At 39.0% G+C, this 14956-nt stretch overlaps 1 protein-coding gene across 2 annotated transcripts in view; it reads left to right on the top strand.

Moving 5' to 3' along the window:
• Nucleotides 1–326: 326 nt before the first annotated feature.
• Nucleotides 327–14956, top strand: part of LOC124116990 — a 44720-nt gene continuing 30090 nt past the window's right edge. The window contains exon 1 of one of the 2 annotated variants that reach the window (XM_046478654.2): nucleotides 327–375. The gene's annotated coding sequence lies outside the window, so the exon portion shown is untranslated. Of the gene's footprint in view, nucleotides 376–8363; nucleotides 8449–14956 lie in introns of those variants that run through there. The other variant, XM_048401691.1, reaches the window with a different exon arrangement.

Here is a 14956-nt window from a genome sequence, read left to right on the forward strand (position 1 = left end):
TCACCCTTATCCCCTTAAAGTCAATTTGGTTTATAATACAATCCTAAAAATTGAACGGAATGGCAGCTTTAGCCTAGAGAAAATCAAAATGCCGGCGTGTACGGTCGCCATGTAAACACAAGTTCCGTCTTCATTCCCAGTCACGTTACAGCGTGGCTTATCCCCATAATCCTGTGAAACTCGTTTTTTATCCTCAAGCTGTGGATGTGAGAGGAATACTGGCTTTTCTTACAACTGGAATTGTCATGTGGAATTGGCCTGGGTTCAAAGTCAACATAGGTTAAGTGTATAGCAGAGCCACTGTCGTGTTTCCTTCATTCCGTGTTTCGCTTCAGAAGATCCGAGACATCTTTTACACGTGCTCTTGGTTTAAAGGTTGGTGGTAGTTATTCTATACTTACTAGGCGCAATGTGTGCGCAAAACCTGTTGTATTTCTTAATTCAGTATCTGCATCAGCGGACGCAGACATGGATGTGTCTTGTACTAACTCTAGCTTACAGGAGGTGAGGTGAGGTGAAATGGGATTTAATGTCACGTTACAGATTATTGTTTTTATATAGCGACGCGTGCGTGCGTGCGTGTGTACGTGTGTGTGAGGTTGCTTGTACTAGTCCCTTACTGACGAGCGCCAGGCAGGGTAACAACAAGTACCATCTATTAACATCGTTTGGTATGACGCGGCCGGGGATCTTACCCCCAACCTTCCGCTCTCCGGGCGGACGCTCTACCCCTAGACCACGGAGGTGGTCTGCTTACAGAAGCTCATTTCGAAACGTTGCAAATGCTTGAATAACAAAATGTTTTCTCTTTGTACATATTTGTCCCTTCCAAACTGATATAACGACCAGTGTTTAATTTAGTGTAGATAGTATGCGGCACTACGCATGCAAAGTTTTTTTTATCATCGTGTTTGTGTGTCAAACGGCCTTGTGGGGGATTCCGGTTTAGAATAGGCCACCTATGTTTGTTGTACGAGGCGATTAATCACATCGGGCGGTCAGACTCGGCTGAGTGCATACAATTCTACCCGAACCGCCTAGGACGTTGCTCATAATATCAATCATTAGCTCGTCAGGTCCAAATTTGATTATGTACAAACCGCCGTCATATAGCTGGAGTTAGGTGTTAACCAACAAGCAAACAAGCTCGTGAAACGATTGTCTGGAGTTTCTGCTGATAAGATACGGTTGCGTTTCCTAGCTGTGGTAGGCTGTGCTGTGCTGTGCTGTGCTGTGCTGTGCTGTGCTGTGCTGTGCTGTGATAAATTCGAATCCAAGATTCTGCACGATTGTGATTCTTAGCTGTCAGCATCAAACATGAGGTCATGGATTTCACGAAAATGGTAAACATCCACCAATTGTTTACTTCACACATTCGGCTGACACGCCATGATACATCATTTAAACTCATCTTTTTTTACTAAATATTGTCTCCGATCTTGTGTGGTCATATCGTTAGAGCAAAGGACTCCTGCTAAAGTTTTACAAATCTTGACCTCTGTCTAAACCAGACTAAAACTTCGGCCAGACATAAGTCCAGTTTTGTCCGATTCCACTGTAACTAAATTGTTTTTCGAAGCAGCCCAACTCACTCACTCACTCACTCACTCACTTAAAGATTACATGTGTGAACAGGCTCTATGTATTTTGTTGCTAAGCAACGATCAAGGACAGGGTTCGATGACACGCCGTCAGCCACGTTACCGAGCCTGGCCACCCGGTCCATAATAATCTATGGACTAGACTAGGTTGCTGGGGATCCAGGTTATCCCCTTGTGGGTGGCGTTTTATGACCAAAGACACCCTTATGTCAACGTAGCATTAAATATAAGCTGTATAAGATAAGTAAAAATATAAATGTAAAATATGATGGGAAATGTAATTAAAAAAAATTAAAAAATATTATAAGCTCTAAAAGTATTACATTCATCTTTGGTATGAAATATCTATCGCTTAACAGATCGGTTCATGTAGTTGAGAATGGCTATATGATAAATCCAGTGTTTTCAAATATTGCTTGTCATGTATATTAATAATTTAAGATCTCCCGAAACACAGAAAACAATACTGATGCTACATCTCTTAACAGTCACAAAAGATAATATTCGACTTCATATTATTTCACCCCTGTTAACTATCCATTACGTCTATAACAATCGAAGAACCATGTCATATAACTATATTGAATTTGTTGAGGCGTTTTGCATACATATTTACGTCAAACATAACTAAAATTATAACAAATTTGTTTTATATCATTTATTGAAAATCCAGCGTCTTTAACACTGCAAAGGATATAACATACATGAGACCAGTAAGTATATTAAACACGATAGAGACTAGTACTTATATTTCCTTCCCAATCTATATCAATTAATTAATTTTTTCAACACTGACTCCAACTGATTTGCACATCTGAAACAGGTTACAATTATATGTTAAGTGTAACATTACACTGCTTTTAACAAATTTGTCTGAAACAGGTTACAGTTAATGTTAAGTGTAACATTACACTGCTTTAAACAAATTTGTCTGAAACAGGTTACAGTTAATGTTAAGTGTAACATTACACTGCTTTAAACAAATTTGTCTGAAACAGGTTACAATTATATGTTAAGTGTAATATTACACTGCTTTAAACAAATAACGTGAACATCTTGTTGATTAATCTTATTTTTAAAAGTATTATACGCTATAAACAGGTATGAACTGTCTATATGAATCATCGCACAACGTGTCCGTCAGAGGTCAAGGTCGCTGGACATCTTGTCACCATCATTCGTCATCTGAAACGTGTATAAACAGAAATGCTCTCCGGTAAATTTCACTTGCTCAGTCCTCGCCGGACTTAGTGAACTAACGTTTTTTTATGAAAGGCGAACCACAACATTCCTGTCTGCACACATGGGACAATCGAGTAGTTTGTTGCAGATTCCAAGTTTCTTCACTAACGATTTCATTGAGTGTTTTTGCCATTGTTTTAGGACGCTTTAAATAAAAAAGTTAGTATTTGAACAATGAAGTGACCATCTGTTTTAGTACAAATGTTGAGTTGAACGGATGTCATTGTGCTTTTTTTTAATTACAGTTTATACCATAACTAATGATCATTTATCCCATTTCGTACATTTTTTGCACTTGTACACAGAAGACGAAATTCAAAGTTAACATATCGTTTTAATATTTGAACAAAATCAGCAAATGCGCTACTGTGTCACTGGATTGGCTGGTCCAACACTTGATTGTCTGGTCAAGACTCGATAGTTTACTGGCTGCCGTCCCATGGCATGAGTTCTGTTGTTAGCTGTCTGGCAACAAACACTTACTTCTTTGTTCACATTGGGGGGCACGGGTTGCCCAGTCGTCTCAGGCGCCGCGATTCGCTGTGCAGAGTTGCGTCCCTTGGGCACGCCAGAAACCTATGATTGTGGGCTCGAATCCCGGTTCGCCCCAATTATGTTTCTAGGTTTGTCAGCACGATACCCGTGCTCGTGGGTTTCACTGAAGTGGTCGACGTCTTAAACATGCATCACTTCAGGCTTTCCTCTAACATTAAGCTGACACGCCGTGATATAACTTGAATAATGTTAAAAGCGGCGTTAAACCCAACTCACTTACTCACTCACTTGTGCACATTGTAAAGAGGAAACACCTGGTGTTATCAAGAATATACAGTGATCCATTCGCATAATTTTCACAGATATTTTGCCTTTGGAATCTGTTTCGGCAGATATTCCATACTGATTATTCTCAGGCGTTGCATTTTTATATTTATCTAATGAACATCTATTCCCTTCAGTGCGCTCTTTGAGCTTGCTTTTTTAGTGTTTGTAAGACCGTGTAAACATTGTTAATCAAATAGGAATTACTTAAGAGAATGTCAATTTATTTGTTTCGTGTCTCTTTCGGATCAGCAGCTTAGCTTGACATCAGAAAATGTTTGCCAAAGTAAATTCAAATTTTAATTTTCGAAATATGTATTCAGGATGTCCGGTGATCTGTATTAAGAGTTTTTTCTTAATAGGCATTTTAAAAATCCTAATAATTTAATTTAAATCCAATTAAATAACAATCGCTGTTTTCCATGCGGTAATCGCAGAACAAGACGAAATAAAAACTTTAATAATTGTTTTTGGAAAATCTCGCACAGTGTCAATATGCACATGAAATTATTATTAATTTAACTGTTATTTTTAAAAATAATTTTTGGTATTCTTACTTGTATGTAGATGTTTTACTTTAAACATAATAACTTTCGTATCAAGGCATCTCATTTCGTTCGCGGGACACAACGTTATATAAGTGCCTTGATTATGATTATCATCCTTGGCTTGTCAGCAGCCCAACTCGTGATCTTGAGTTTTACCAAAGAAGAAAACCTCTAGGCTTTGTTTCATCATGAATTTTACACTTTAGACAAAACTTCAATACTTTTTTTCAAAACTCAACCATTCTCATCGAATGTCGGTGTTCATCTAAATAGGCACGCACACTTTAAGCAGGTAATATGAAACCAAATGTTAGATTTCGTTAGCATAAGCGTCCAAAGCCTTGTTAAGCCACGTTAAGCCACACTTGTGTGCACATTGCAAACCATGATAGAAATTTGCCCTCATTTAAATTCTAATGTGATGGAAACATAATCATAAGAAGTCTCCGCCACTAGCTGAGATAATTCTTGAATCACATGTAGACTTAGGCATTTCCACATATTTGTGGTGATGAATGCAACTTTTGTGGCTGTATAAATATATAATTATATATTAACAGCCACAAAAAACCCTTTCCTTAATAATAAGAAATAATCACTGTTAAAAGCAGAGTCCATTGTACGATTCCGACTATATCAAAAGCATGTGTTTTTAAATCACTATCAAACAGGTGAGCACCCGTGAAGATCGGGGTTAGAATAGATCTCCACAGCCGATGCTTGCCATAAAAAGTGACTATGCTTGTCGTAAGAACCGATTAACGGGATCGGGTGGTCAGCCTCGCTGACTTGGTTGATGCATGTCATCGTATCCCAATTGCGTGGATCGATGCTCACGATGTCAATCACTGGATTGTCTGGTCCAGACTCGATTATTTACAGACCGCCGTCATATAGCTGGAATATTGCTGAGTGCGGCGTTAAAAAAACAAAGAAACAAACGAAAAGATGAGCGTATCCTGCCCCACCGGTGGCACCCGTCATAAACACGTGTAAGAGCAAGTCTGTTGTGTACCTGAACAAAACACGGGAACATATGTTACACGTCAAACCCTCTCCAGACATAACCTGCAGAGAAAACGTGTGAGACAAATTGCAATGTAAGATCCCATTAAGAGCTGAAGGTTTAGCAAGGACATGGCACTGTGATCTTCTTGACAATATCTCTGTCTGTGTCACACCAGCTCACTCAACACTATAGTTATGTGGTCTGGATCCGCCGTATTAACATGGATATCCGAAATGTCATTCTCTGCCAATGCTTCTATTTTTCAGCCGGATTCTAACACCAGATAATGCCACTTTCCGCAGTATTGATTTATGATATGACATTGTCTCGGAGCTTCGCGAACTTGGCCATGTTCACTCTCTCTAAAACGTGAACCAAACTATCCTTTTCAAAATAGTTATTTTCACTTTTTGGGATTCCTTTGGGAAACATATCATCATCCTCATTTTCTCGTTTTAAAAGATACATCCTGGGACAAACGTATGTAGAGTGCAACTGCTACCTTCAGAGAATGGCACAACATTAATGCGTTTAACCTCCTGTTTGCTTGGTTTGACGTCAAGAACATGGTACATGATTCGTGATGGTTAAACGGCAAAGAAACTCTTCGTTTAAGTGCATACGTTCCATTTAGGAACACGTACGAACATACATTTGTCAGGTGCTTTGACAAGCCTTGGTTTAATTAAACCATGCAAGAATGTGTCAGGTTGATTTTGTTTTAAATTCAAATTAGATACGAACAAAAGAAAATCCGCTCCTCGTGAAAAACAATTCTGTATTCACCCAAAATAGTATGTCCTTCTTGTTCCTTCAACTGTTGTGTGTTTGAACCTCTTTATTTATCGGATAAGGAAACGGACTTAGTCAAACCGTCATCTTAAGAGTCTACATGCTGGTGTTGCTAAGCTTAGCTTCAAGAACAGGTACACTTTTGTTTTTGTAAAAGCCTTTGAGTAACAGCTGGTTTTTTGGTATGCTTAAGGTAACATTTCAGTTCACTTACGAACAAACAGTTACCAGGTGCTATGCCAAACCTTGTTCTTCCGACAACACAATGGTGCCAACATGTGACAGGTTGCTAGTTGTAAGTTAGTTGTCACGGGCTTTTATTTTTAGACTTGTACTATATGTTCCCGTGTTTTTTTAGGTGAACACTTTACTTGCCTTTGCATGTGTTTGTGAGCAGGGCAGGATACGCTCATCTTTTCGTGAACATCTGGTTGCATCACAATTTGATAGTGATTCATAACCACATGCTCGTGACATAGTCGGAATCGTACAATTTACTCTGCTTTCAGCAGCGATTTCTTATGATTTGATTGGTTGGTTTGTTTTTTAATACCGCTCTCAGCAATATTCCAGGTATATGACGGCGGTGTGTAAATAATCGAGTCTGGACCAGACAATCCAGTGATTGACATAGTGAGCATCGATCCACGTAATTGGGATCGATGACATGCATCAACCAAGTCAGCAAACCTGACCACCCGATCCCGTTAGTCGCCTTTTACGGCAAGCATGGGTTGCTGGAGACCTATTCTACCCCGGATCTTCACGGGTCGGATTTCTTATGAATTTCGAAAGGGTTTCTGACATGACTTCCGTTAAAGTTTTTATTATTTGTCATTTGGGTTCATAATAGCCAGGGATAATTCTTACTGGCATCAACACAAATGCTATCCGGCATGTATGTTACTATGTTTTTCTGATATTGAGAGGGGCGGTCGGGTAGCCTAGTGGTTAAAGCGTTCGCTCGTCACGCCGAAGACCCGGGTTCGATTCCCGACATGGGTACAATGTGTGAAGCCCATTTCTGGTGTCCCCCGCCGTGATATTGCTGGAATATTGCTAAAAGCGGCGTAAAACCAAACTCACTCACTCAATCACTCTGATATTGAGATAAATAACTTTTAAATTATATTCATCCAAAAAATGGAAATAATACAACTTTACAAATTCCTCATTATTTTTAGGTATCAATTTTCTTTAAAGGCATAGGCATTTAAAAATCTCTCAGACATAAATACAAATAGCGATGGGCGATGATTCTGTGTAAAGTTTACACCAGGCTTCATCTTGCACTGAAATGTTTACAGAGTTTATTTATAATACTTATATGTACAAAGTGATCACAAGCATATCCACGGACGTTGTCGTTAGTCCTTGTTTAAACATATGTTTAAGTGAAGGAAATGCCATCCCTCTCATTAGTTCGTAGATAATACCTACTCTCAGGTGAACTGGATTGACAGGTTTGTTGTGATGTGTCTATATCTGCTAATATTTAACCACTAGATTTAACAAGACATTGTATTGATATATGCTGATGTAAATGATAAGGTTACACTTAGTTTCAGACGCCGTAAAATGATATGCTATCATGGGTCCCCAGCCCTGTCTACCAAATACGCATTTGAAACAACGCACACAAGCACATCTCAACTCTTGATTCTGACATTTGTTGAATTTGTATGTTTTAAATGTAGTGACGGTAAAGTTTATTTCCCTATGTTATCCCTTCGTTTCCATCAGTATATTTTCACACGAGTGCTGTGACTGTATTATTATGATAAGAATTGGTCTCATAGGCCTTACTGGCCGGACGGTGTGTTATATTTCTGTGATAATTGTTTAAATTCCAGAGTAACATATGTCGTGGACACATTAATAAAATATTTTTTTTTATCTCATCTGGTCATAACGGTTGTCCATCTCAGCTGACCACTACATGGTCAAAGCCAGAGCACATGAACTCAAAGCTTTAACTGAGTGTCTTCCTAATCGTTAAAATGACTAATGACTAGGATCGGCCATCTGTTTATGGTTCACGGTCAACAAGGAACATTCCTGAAAGTCCAGTTCACCCCGAGCCGGAGTGTACACAGTGTGCAAGGTACAAGCATGATTTAATCAATACACATTGTCAATGTAATAACGAGTCATCCCACTCCGCATTCTTAGAGCCGCGCACCATGAGGCTGTAGGTCTGTATCGTGCTGTAACGTACAGCGGAGGTTTTTTCACAATAGCCAAACATTTACTTTAGGAAATGCTGCGCAGTCTTTAAGTCTTTGAACGTTTGCTGAGTATTCTATTGCCTTATCCCGGCTGCTCTAAGTGTGTTTGAGATGTCGTAAGGCAGTTTGTCAGGCAGGACGCGCTGTACCCGGTGAGAGCCTTACATCGTGCGTGGCCATAAGGTTGTGGTCTGGGCGAGAAGAGCGAGGTAGGGAAACTCATAGAAATATCGCACATGCCGTTTTTTGAGACTGAGCACTGAACCTTAAAATATTTCCATGGTTGTATTTACATTGCATTTTGTCGTGTTTTATTGTGCAAATGTACTTTTTCATTTTAGGAGGTAATTCATAATACTTCATGTTATATTTGAGTTATAGCAAAATGTATTTTTTTCATTTCAAGAGGTAATTCATAATGTTATATTTGAGTAATGACATAATGTATTTAATAGAATGTTTCACAGAAAGCAGAAGAAATATATGCTCTATTTGATTAAACTTTTAAAAAATAGGATGGCTCGTGAATGGTCTCTTGTGAAATACTGGTTCAAATACACCTTAAACAACCAGCGACTAAATGAAATTTGAAAGAATTATTTGATAGTAATTCATAAACACGTGTACATGATATAGTCGGAATTGTATAACGGAACCTGCTTTAGCAGAGATTTCGTGTGATTATGGAAAGGGTATCGTATTCAGGTGACTCTTTAAAAGTATTACATCATTGTCTACATATCACTCGAAAAATGCTGATGCGACGCACATAACTCACTCGCTGACAAGGTCCGCCCCAGGTGGTTCAGTGGGCTGGGCGTCTTCCCAGAGAGCGGACATTTGGTGTTTGATACCCTGGCCGCGTCATACCAAACGACGATAAAAGATGGTAATTGTTGTTACCCCGCCAAGCGCTCGGCATTAAGGGCTGAAACAAGGACTGGTAGGCTCGGATTAAAAAACCCGATTTCATTTAGTGACATGTTTAGATATAATAGTAGTTTATTGTCGCTGGCAGTTTGGTATTTTTCTTTTCAAAAGACCGCCTCCGTGGTGTAGTGGATAGAGCATCCGCCCGAAGAGCAGAAGGTCGGTGGTTCGATCCTCTGGTCGTGTCATACCAAAAGACGCTAAAAGACAGTCCTTGTTGTTACCCTGCCTAGCGATCCGCTTTCAGGGGCTAAAACATGGACTGGTCGGCTCGGAGTCAGTATACTGTGTCTGAGTGGGGTATTCATGTTAAACTGCGGCATGGTATTTCAGTGGACTAGCACTATAAAACTGGCATGAGTTAGGACTATTACAAACAACACACACACACACACACGAGGATCGTTTCGCGCACTATTAACCACTGGTTTGTTTAGCCCAAGTCCGATCGTATTACCTGTAGCGAAATGCATATTTGCTGTAGTTCACCTTAATGTGATATATGGAAGATATGTTAATTTCTTGTCAACTGACATATGTATCTCATCGATTCACAAAATTACAGTAAACTACGGTTATAACGAACTAACGGATATAACAAACTAACTTTTTAGTCCCGACTATATGCTGTAGTTATGCTGTATATATGCTTATAACGAATTACGGTTATAACGAACTCAAATAAGTAGTCCCTTTGAGTTCGTTATAACCGTAGTTTACTGTAATGAGGTTGGAGATAACCATGTCATTTGGAAAGAAAGGAAAATTGTTAAATTCATTATATATTTTCTTACTGTTTTTCACGATCGTACCAGAACTAGGACATCAAATTGGAGTGGCTGACAAAGGGCTTTTTGTGTTGGTTGGTTGATCATAGCAGTAAACGACTAGAAACAAAATAATTGTGTCCGTGTGAGATTGGAACTCCAAACTAGCGTATTCACAGACCATTACCCCAAACTAGCGTATTCACAGACCATTACCTCAAACTAGCGTATTCACAGACCATTACACCAAACTAGCGTATTCACAGACCATTACACCAAACTAGCGTATTCACAGAACATTACCCCAAACTAGCGTATTCACAGACCATTACCCCAAACTAGCGTATTCACATACCATAACACCAAACTAGCGTAATCACAGACCATTACCTCAAACTAGCGTATTCACAGACCATTATACCAAACTAGCGTATTCACAGACCATTACACCAAACTAGCGTATTCACAGAACATTACCCCAAACTAGCGTATTCACAGAACATTACCCCAAACTAGCGTATTCACAGACTATTACACCAAACTAGTGTATTCACAGACCATTACTCCAAACTAGTGTATTCACAGACCATTACCCATTCTATCACTGCAGTCATCCCCAGTATCTTGGAGAAAATTACCCTTGGATAGGTCTTCATATAATACTTTGCTGTCATCAAGATATATACAGCTGTAGAAGCTATGTGTGTTTTCTTGTCATGTTTACCTCATCGAATGAACTGACAAAGGTCATATTTTCACGAGTGGCACAGCCAGGAGTAAACATGTATACTTTTTCGGGTCACGAGACAAGTGTTTCATTATTCCTTTTTCCCTTACAGGTGTTCACGACCTTACTCTGAAAACCGTAGGGTTATTCATGCCGTAGTTCGGGCATGAAGTTTTATTTCACTCGAATGAAATATCGATTTAAAAAAAAAAAATTACATTTGTTTCCAAACAAATGTTTATAAATACTAACTGTGTTTCTGTGGTATTATTAATGCACACCACGATACAACAAAGCATGCTGGTATTTGATTTGCTTATAAATATGTCAGACAAACAGAAACTATCACACTAAGGTGATTGCAATCCAGACATACAAGACAATCCGTCAGTCAAGATCGACTTGTAATTACATTGAAAACAACAATCTTAATGTGATGTAGTGAAGGAATAGTCACTACACACACTCTTCATATGAGACACGTACTGACCAATCCTATTGTATTAAAGGTGTGCCCTGCACGGAACTATCTCGACCATACAAACGGCTCTGTTTCATTAGTAGATGGACAATCATGTACATATAGTTGACACATTAACACACATCTCCATCCTCCAAGCTAATTCCTTTAGATCAAAGGAACACTTCATTATAGAAAGTCAGGAGATGTACAAACCTTAAACAAAATGTATGAATGTAATAGAGCGTTTGTCAGTACGCCAATGGACATAAGAACAATGCTCTAGCTGGGACAAGTACTTGTACCAGTAATGCCTTTGAAGAAGTCTAGGTACACAAACAAATCTGATTGTGGCTGCAAAAGATGTAATGTCCATCCGTTCAGCAAAGTCCTCAATTGTCCTGACTTTTTCCTGGTCCCTGTGAGAAGGTGGCTGGAGGTAAGCATTTTAATCCCAAGCTGGCTATTGCCATCGACTCTGCGGCTTAAAGAACATATGCCCATCCTACATCTTTATTGGCGTCTGAGCAGCGTCCGAGAAGCAAACAAGAAATGCACTTGACTTACATTACTGATGAGCCTCAGTGTTGGTTCGTAGACTTGTTGTGTTATCCTTAAATACCCAGTAACTCAGTAACCTCAACTGAACTTGAGTTGACCTCAAGATGAGACAGTCATACCAATGAGTCCATAGGGCAGTAGAGTTGATGGTGTCTGTGAGAGGTCATTTTCTGTGAAGTCTTACTGGGTCTCACGCTGGCTGTTGTCATTCCTTACTTAACTATACAAGGTATTTGAATGCCAACATTTTCTAATATGTTCTCAGCATCACAGTCAATTCAAGGTTTTACAAGAGGGCAAATTTCCTGTGAAACTTGTATTTACTACTTGGATGAAAGTACTATCGACAGTTCATGTTAATAAACTATAAATTAATTTGTAGAAATACATTTTGTTCAATAATCACTGGCATCCCTGCTCGATATTGACAAATACATGTTTTGGAAGTGTTTGAAGTGTATTGGAAGCCAACTCTTCAAGTATTAGGCTAGCACACCACCCCAAGCTCAACGGTTAGACCATCAGGAGTCTCTTACAATGATACAATCAAATTAGTATTAGTAGTGTTCAGCTGATCAGGTCCGGTAGGGGATCAGTCCAACAATTCTTCAACAACAATTGATGCCAATTAACATTAGATCACCAAAGAGTGAAATGTCATACGTAGACTTATATACGTACCTCGTGAAATGCTATGGTCACATCCTTGCGGGTAGTTCAGCTGACCAAGACCAGTTGTTCGTCATCCCAAGAACACTGTCAGCAGGCGATGTAACATTCCTAAGACAAGGATGCGGTGGACCAAATCTGCCCTGGAACCCTAACAAGGACAGACCAACCTAAGTCAACCATCTACTACGATCCTTCAAAGTAAAACGTATAGAAACAGCTGCATAACAGCACACTGCTATGCACTTCATATGAGATCATGACGTTTCGTTTTTCATTTGGTTGTGACATTAACCTTGGCATCTGCGAGTCTGATACTTATTTTAAACGAAGAAATCCCATTTTGTCATGTATTTGTTCGGCAGATCAGACAAATACCTGCATGAAGAACAAGATTATTTTGCCTTGAGAAATAAGCACTGTGCACTTTCATTCCTTTTTCTGGAATATAGTGTTTTAGGGAAATGATCACACTTGAAGGCCATGTGCAAATGTTGGGATCATATTTGTGAGTGGAGGTGCAAACAAAAGCCAAACAGATTCAACAGGCATATGGCCTGGATTGGTTTATAATCGGAAAGGACATTTCAAAGTATTTATAGAACCAAAGAAATATCTGTTGGTGCAAACACTGGAGGTCATTTTGTATGGCTGAGAAAAGTTAACTTAAACCCTTTACCCTGTCTAACCCCTATATAGAAAGTAGATCACACTTGGCTCATAAAATGATAAAATAGAACTCATTTACAAGGTCAAAGAGCTTCTATCGATTTACATAAATTGGACACTGTAAACCAGACTGTATTTACATACAGGGGACACTGTGTATACCGGACAATGTCGGCGTCTATCACAGCACCTTCATCCATCACCTTTCTGTTTTTTCGGATTTTCTAAGATGTAAACCATCTATGAGATGCTTAAAATCGGCAATATAATTCTGAAGCATATTTTTTTTAAATCTGTCAATGTTGAAACGTACAGGAGTGGATTCGTACTTCGTTCTCGTACAAACCACTCACGGCACTAGTTGCCATTGTGACAATTACTATACTAATTAACTGCAATTATGAAGGACATGTTTCTATACCAGATAGACCGCGTGACGCTGTGTTATTCTCTAGTCGAAGCTAATATAATGACACTATCCGAAAGGCCATATAAATATAAACGTCAAGGCCAAAGGATAACCAGTCTCGCTTATCCGCCGAAACAGATTCCTTTGGGCATAAAAGGCAAAACAGTGGGGGTAATTATGAGATAAACATAAGCATGTTTGTTGGTGGTGTTTATACCCATCTGATTCCATCTACACTGATAGTAATACTACATACCCGTGAAGATCCGGGGTAGAATAGGTCTTCAGCAACCCATGCTTGCCGTAAAAGGCGACTATGCTTGTCGTAAAAGGCGACTAACGGGATCGGGTGGTCAGGCTCGCTGACTTGGTTGATGCATGTCATCGATCCCAATTGCGTGGATCGATGCTCATGATATTAATAACTGGATTGTCTGGTCTGATTATTTACAGACCGCCGTCATATAGCTGTAATAATGCTGAGTGCGGCGTTAAACAACAAACCAACCAAGTAATACTGCACGGACACACGCGAGGTCGTAAGAATTTTAAATGCAGTTTATTCAAATACCACCTGCAAGGTCAATATTCAATAAGAGGACACATGGAAACAAAAACTGATATTTGTTGAGTTTGTGGAGTGTGAACAGGCCTATGACTTGAACATCCATCTTTATCAGAAGAGTGTTAATGCTACAAGACGTAATACCTTTCTTTACTCTGAGCATGAGCAAGTGTGATCTAAAACAGATATTTGGCAGGTACTTAAAGGCTGGACGAACGTAAGACGCGAGTTGGTTTTGGAAGGCAACGTTTTATGTAACGTGAAAAGTGTCAAGGTAAATTCTTGCTATGATGAAATAAGTGAGCAGAGAAGAACAGAAATTCCCATGACAAAAAGGTCAACCTCAGAGGTTGGGAAATAAATCTTAGGGTGTTTCAGACTGAGCTGTGGTAATCTCCTGGGTTATAGGACGATATTATATAGCTATACGGTCTGTCTTGGATTTTATTTCTATCTTGGTGAAATTTTAAAACAGAACAACCACAATCTCCTTGTTAATTTTCATGTTTATTTGCACCCCATAATAAGTCGTTCTTTTCCTAGTATAAGCTTCCAGACCCAACATTCAAACGTTATGTATGCGTATTATAAAAATAGAAAGTACCGTTATACCAAACGTAGTTTACTATACCAAACAAAATAAGGTTAGAGATCGTGAAATATTTTTTGGTATATTTTTGGGGGGTTAAGACTGAGCATCACAATTTCATAAAATAATCCCCCAAAATATTCCTGATCTCTTTTCTGTTCAGTATATATGATGCATATGTGAAGATTGTCCAAAGCATGAGGTTGTCTGGATATCCATTGAACTAAATACTTGGAATCACGTCTTTATTCACAGTATTTAGTGTTTTGGTAAAAAGACTTAAATGGCACTTGTGTTTCATAGCACTGAAGAGTTATCATCATTCTGCTGATGATTTTTGTTAAAATTATACTTCAAACAAATTAACTTGG

This window comes from Haliotis rufescens, unplaced genomic scaffold (assembly GCF_023055435.1).
Source record: "Haliotis rufescens isolate VD_foot unplaced genomic scaffold, xgHalRufe1.0.p SCAF_23, whole genome shotgun sequence".
NCBI lineage: Eukaryota > Metazoa > Mollusca > Gastropoda > Lepetellida > Haliotidae > Haliotis > Haliotis rufescens.